This window comes from Pteropus alecto, unplaced genomic scaffold (genome assembly GCF_000325575.1).
Source record: "Pteropus alecto unplaced genomic scaffold, ASM32557v1 scaffold16, whole genome shotgun sequence".
In the NCBI taxonomy this organism is placed as follows: domain Eukaryota; kingdom Metazoa; phylum Chordata; class Mammalia; order Chiroptera; family Pteropodidae; genus Pteropus; species Pteropus alecto.
The window spans coordinates 1,950,180-1,956,709 of NW_006438867.1; positions in this window are offsets into that span (position 1 = coordinate 1,950,180).

The following is a 6,530-nucleotide window of genomic DNA, read 5'->3' on the forward strand; positions in this document are numbered from 1 at the left end:
GATCGCCTCTTTGTTTTGTTGATGGTTTCTTTTGCTGTATGGAAGCTTTTTAGTTTGACATAATCCCATTCATTTATTTTTGCTTTTACTTCCCATGCCTTTGAGGTCAAATTCATAAAATTCTCTCTAAAACTACGGTCCATGAGTTTAGTACCTTTGTTTTCTTCTACACAATTTGTTTCAGGTCTTATATTGAGATCTGTGATTCATTTAGAGTTAATTTTAGTGTGTGGTAACAGATAGCTGTCTAGATTCATTCTTTTGCTGTGGCTTTCCAATTTTCCCAGCACCGTTTATTGAAGAGACTTTCTTTTCTCTATTGTATATTTTTGGCTCCTTTGTTTATTATTATTTGCCTATGCATATGTAGATTTATTTCTGAGCTCTCAATTCTTTTCTATTGGTCTATATGTCTGCTTTTTTCTGCCAGTGGCATGCTATTTTGATTATTGTCACTTTGTAGTATAATTTGAAATCAGGCAGTGTGATACATCTGGCTGTGTTCTTTTTTCTCAGGATTGCTTTAACTATTCGAGGTCTCTTGTGATTCCATATAAACCTGATAATTTTTTGTTCTATTTCTTTAAAAAATGTCATTGAGATTTTGATGGGGATTGCATAAATCTGTATATTGCTTTGGGTAATATTACCATTTTAACTATGATGATTCTTCCTATTATATCATGTAACATAATTCTCTATGAATATGGGAGATCTTTCCATTTCTTTGCATCTTCTTGAATTTCTTTTAATAATGCCTTTTAGTGTTCAGTGTATAGGTCCTTCACATGCTTCATTAGGTTTATTCCTAAATTTTTTATTCTTTTTTACAATGCAAATAGGCTTGCTTTTTTCATTTCTCTTTCTGAAATTTTATTGTTAGAGTATAGACTGTTCAAAGGATGGAGGATACAGTAGTAAACAAGAGGCTAATGATTTCTAGTCTATATTCTGGTGGAAAATTATGAGAAAAGATAACTATATATTGTAAGAAATTTTTTACAAAATACTGGTGATGTATTTTATGTCATCAATTATTGTGATTCTAAGGTAACAAGTTAAAAAAATATATCAGTCTTTTAAATATACTTTGCAGTATGGCCACACTACAATGCATTAAGGAGGTCTTAGAAGAAATTTCTATATTACTTTAGGTTTACATGGTCTAACTAAAGGCTTATTTTCAATACTTTAGTTGTTGGAAAGCACAGAATCATAGGTTGGAATGAATTTCTATTTCTGGCTTGTTATTCCAATAAAAGCATATGGTTTTATACAAACGAAGAAGACTTCTGCTGTTTAAAGACTAAGGGATGACAGAATTATAAAAAGTTCTGTCTGAGAATGTTTTTCAGAAATCTGATGAGGAATTTCCTGTACAGTCTGGAGTGAAAAGACTAGATTATATCTTGGTCTTTGCAGGCTAAGTACCTTTTTATTATCACTAAAAATACTCTTGCTTTATTATAGATAGTACATAATACTCCTATTATATCATGTAATATAATTCTCCTAGTAAAAATTTATTATACATATAAACATTTATATAGATAACTATTAAAGTTTTAATCATGAAGCAATCTACCTAAATTAATAGCTAGGTATGGGACTCCATAGTTATATCAGTGTGTCAGTGAGCCATTGTGTTGTCTACTCAACATCTAAATTCTATACACAACAATCCTTCTCGAAATTCCAATTAACATGCCCACATAGTGATCTCCCATGAATCACGCTTGTTAAATGGGGCCATTCCATTGACTAGTGTTGGTTGCAGCAGGCTTGCGCACCTACTCCAAGCTGGGACAATTAGTTCAGATTGAGGCTGAAAGAAGTTAGTCTATCTTGATGTGTCTAGACTTCATACAAGTGAAACTTGGGTACTGTGAGTTGGCACATTTCACACATGCCCCAGCAGAGAATCAGTTCTGCAAAGGGATAGTAAGAGAAATGTCACAGATACTCAGAGTCTAGTAAGTAAGGATCTTCCTAGCATTTTAGTAACTAGATCTAGTCCTTTCCTACTCTTGAGTTCTATGGCAAACCCCTGTATTCTTCTAATAAATTCCCTTTTTCTCTTTCAGCTGGCTATAATCAGTCGAATGTTAACCAGAGTTCTAGGAGAGAAGTCATAAATGAGGAAATGGAGTAGGCCAAATCTAGGTAGAACTAGGTAGGAAAAAAATAGGATATGAAGTTCAATAGCAAGAAGTCCTATGACAAAATAAAGTAGAAATACATGTGCCAAATGAACAAATCGAAAATAGATTCTAAACTGTCACTCATACACTGTGACATTCCTTCTATGTGGCTGGGACCAATCTATAGCTAACAAGTGACCAAATAGGGATGCATAATATCTCTCTCATCTATATCTTCTAATCATTCTCTCTCCAAGTATTTTGTCTATATTTTTTTTTACCTAATCTAAAGAGCCCTTTATTTCTTTTTTTTTCCTAACATTTTATTTTTTTATTTCCTCCCCTTCCCCATCCCTTCTGGTAACTGCTACCCCATTGTCCATGTCCATGAGTCTCTGATTGTTTGTCCCGTTCATTTGTTGCTTTTAGGTTTATAGTCCACATATGTGATATCATGTGATTTTCAACCTTTTCTGTCTGGCTTATTTCACTTAGTATGATTATTTTAAGGTCTATCCATGTTGTTGCAAATAGCAGTATTTCATCGCTTCTTATGGCTAAATAATATTTCATTGTATATATATACCACAGCTTCTTTAGCCAATCATCTATCGTAGGACGACACTTTGGTTGCTTCCATGTTCTGGCTGCTGTGAATGCTGCTGCTACGAACATCGATGTACAAATATCTTTTCGGATATGAGTTTTCAAGTCTTCAGGGTAAATACCCAGTGGATGGATTGCTGGATCATATGGTAGATCAATTCTTAGTTTTTTGAGGAACCTCATTCTGTTTTCCATAGTGACTGTACCAATTTGCAGTCTCACCAGCAGTGTATGAGGGTTCCTATTTCTCCACATCCTCTCCAGCATTTGTTACTGCTTGTTCTGTTGATTATAGCCATTCTACCAGGTGTGAGATGGCATCTCATTGTGGTTTTGGTTTGCAATTCTCTAATAGCTAACGATGTTGACCGTCTTTTCGTATATTGATTGGCCATTTGTATGTCCTCTAGGGAGAAGTGTCTGTTCAGGTCCTCTGCCCATTTTTTGATTGGAGCATTTGATTTTTTGTTGTTATTGAGTTGTATGAGTTCATTGTATATTTTGAATATTAGGCCCTTATTGGAGGTGTTGTTTGCAAATATATTTTTCCATTCAGATGGTTGTCTCTTTACCTTGTTGACAGTTCCTTTTGCTGAGCAGAATCTTTTTAGTTTGATGTAGTCCCATTCATTTATTTTTGCTTTCACTTCCCTTGCCTTTGAGGTCAAATTCATAAAATCTTTCTTAAGCTTTTATTGTTTCAGGTCTTATATTCAGGTCCATAATCCATTTGGAGTTAATTTTGGTATAGACAACAGTCTAGTTTCATTCTTAAGCAGGTGGCCTTCCAGTTTTCCCAGCACCACTTATTGCAGAGGCTATCTTTTCTCCACTGTATATTTCTAGCATTTTTGTCTAAAATTATTTGCCCATATACATATTGGTTTCTTTCTGGACTCTTGATTCTGTTCCACTGGTCAGTGTGTCTTTTTTTCTGCCAATACCATGCCATTTTTATTACTGTCGCTTTGTAGTATAATTTGAAGTCAAGCAGAGTGATACCTCCAGTCTTATTCCTTTTTCTCAGGATGGCTTTGGTAATTCGATGTTTTTTGTGCTTCCATACAAATTCGATGATTTTTTGTTCCATTTCTTTAAAAACTGCTGATGATATTTTGATGGGGATTGCATTAAATCTGTATAATTCTTTAAGTAATAAGTCATTTTAACTATGTGGATTCTACCATTCCAAGAACATGAATCTCTCCATTTCTTTGTATCTTCTTCGATTTTTTTTAATAGGGTCTTATAGTTTTCATTACATAGGCCCTTCACATGTTTAATCGGTAATTGCTTTACATATTTCAGGACTCCCTGATTGGGAACATAGATATTAATAAGTGTTATGTTTTCTTGGTGCATTATTCTCTTCATCATTACGAAGTGTCCCTCAGTATCTTTCTTTATCTTTTTTATTTTGAAGTCTATTTCGTCTGATATCAGTACTGCTACTCCTGCTTTTCTCTGAATACCATTTGCTTGAAATATCATTTTTCACCCTTCACTTTGAGTCTTTATTTGTCTTTGGAACTGAGATGTATCTCCTGGAGGCAGCATATGGTTGGGTTTTGTTTTTTGATCCAAACTGCAACTCTGTGTCTTTTTATTGGTAAGGTCTGTCCATTTACATTTAGGGTGATTATTGAAATATGAGGTCTTCTTATAGCCATTGTGCTTTTTGGTATATCTTTTGCTTTCTGGAAGCTCGGTATTTCCATTGCTTCCTTTCCCTTGTGTTTCTGTTTTCTTTATTTTGGTTGGTTGTGGGTTTTCTCTCTGCTCCTTCTTGCTTTATGTTATATACTTCGGTCCTAAATCTTTGGCCTGTGGTTACCATTTTGACTATGAAAAGGATAGTTGTATATATACAGTCGTCCCTTTTCTTCTGTGGGTGCCTTATCTCCATTCCCCTTTGCGAATTTGGATCTTTGAATCCTTCGCTTTTTAGTCTTTGTTATCTCAATTTGTCCCTATGTATGCTGAATGTTCATTACTATCTTGCTATAGCAAATCTCTTCTTATTTTAAGCTTACAATGCCCTGTTCATAGTAAGGGTTGCATTCCTCTGCTTTTATCAGCCTGTTAGTCACCTTACTCCTAATTATGTTTTGTTTTTTTTTTTTTGTCATTTTGTTTTAGTTGAGCTGACCTCTTTCAGAATTTCCTGTAGTGCAGGCCTCGTAGTGGAGAATTCCCTCAATTTTTTATGTCTGGAAAAGCCTTTATTTCTCCTTCATATCTAAAGGAGAGCTTAGCTGGATACATTATTCTTGGCGAGTAGTTTCTTTCATTTAATAGTTTGAATATTTGATTTCACTCCTTTCTGGCTTGTAAGGTTTGTTCTGATGATAATCTAAGGAGTTTTTCTTTATAGGTTACCATCTTCTTTTCCCTGGCTACCCTGAGAATTCTGTCTTTGTTGTTGATTTTTGATGATTTTAATACAATGTGTCTTGGTGAAGGGCTTTTTGGGTTGAGATAATTGGGTGTTCTATTGACTTCTTGAATTCCAGGCTCAGCTCATTCCTTGGATTTAGGAAATTTTTGTCAACTATTTGTCTGAAAATGCTTTCTAATCCCTGCTCCTTTTCCTCCCTTTTGAGAATTCCCATTATTCTTATGTTTCCTCTCCTGATGGTATCAGCTAGTTCTTGTATTTCTTTTTCATTATTTTTCATTCTTTGTTTTCTCTCTTCTTCTTTCTGATTTATTTCTAGATTTCTGTTGTTGATATCACTGATCCTTTCCTCCATTTGGTTGACTCTATTTCCCAAGCTTATTATTTCATTTTTCAACTCTTGCACTGTGTTCTTTATCTCCAGAAGGTCTATTTGGTTCTTTTTGAGGGTTTCAATCTCCTTACTAAAGAATTCATTCTGCTCATCTAGCTGTTTTTTCAATTCCTGAAATTGTTGATTTTCTGGAGATTTTCCTCTTTCTTTCTGAGATGCCTTGTCACCTTATTTGTTCACAGTGTTTAATGGAGTATTTCTCCACCTGGGCATTAATGGAAGTGTGTTCTGCTTCTTCTTTTTTTTTTCCCCCAGAAAGATGTTATATAACAGTCCCTAGGCTGTTGCAAATAAGTTGTTTTTCTTTTTGTATCCAGTAGGTGGCGTTTAAGCCTCTTGGATCTCTGCTTTATAGAAAGTGTTAATAATGTCCTTTTTTTCTTATAGATGTTTAATCATGCTCACTACCCTCAGTCTCAGTTCCTATAAGTGTTAGTGACAGTTTAGGAGGCATTCCATCTCAGAGGGTATGGGGCGGGGAGGAGGGGTGTTATGTGTTGAGGGATGGGGACTGCAGCTCATCCTCAGTCTTACAACCAGGGCTGGTAAAAGTCAACTGTTGGTTCTCTTCTGTTTTCGCTTTTCTGCCATCCCTGTTTCTCTGCCTTCTTCCCTTATGATTGGACACTGCTGCCAGCTGCGTGGATCTCACAGCATTCTCAGGCAGGGCTGTTCAGGGAACTCACTGCTTCTTCTCCCCTCTCCCTCGTCCTGCGAGAGGCAGCTTCCTTGTTTCTCCCAGTCTACTGCCCGACACCTGTGGGGTTCTGACCTGCGGTAGCTCTTATGCACAGATCCCACGCTCAGACATTCTTGTGTGCAGTTTGGGTGTTTTTGGTTGAGTTTTAGGTGTTCAATTTATTGCTGTTTCAAGAGGAAACATCTGGGAACATTTTTCATGCTGCTATGTTTTTCTGTCCCAATCTTAAAACAGCAACAAACTTGTCTTTCTCAAAAGGAGGAAAAACTTTCTTTCTTCCTTTTACAATAA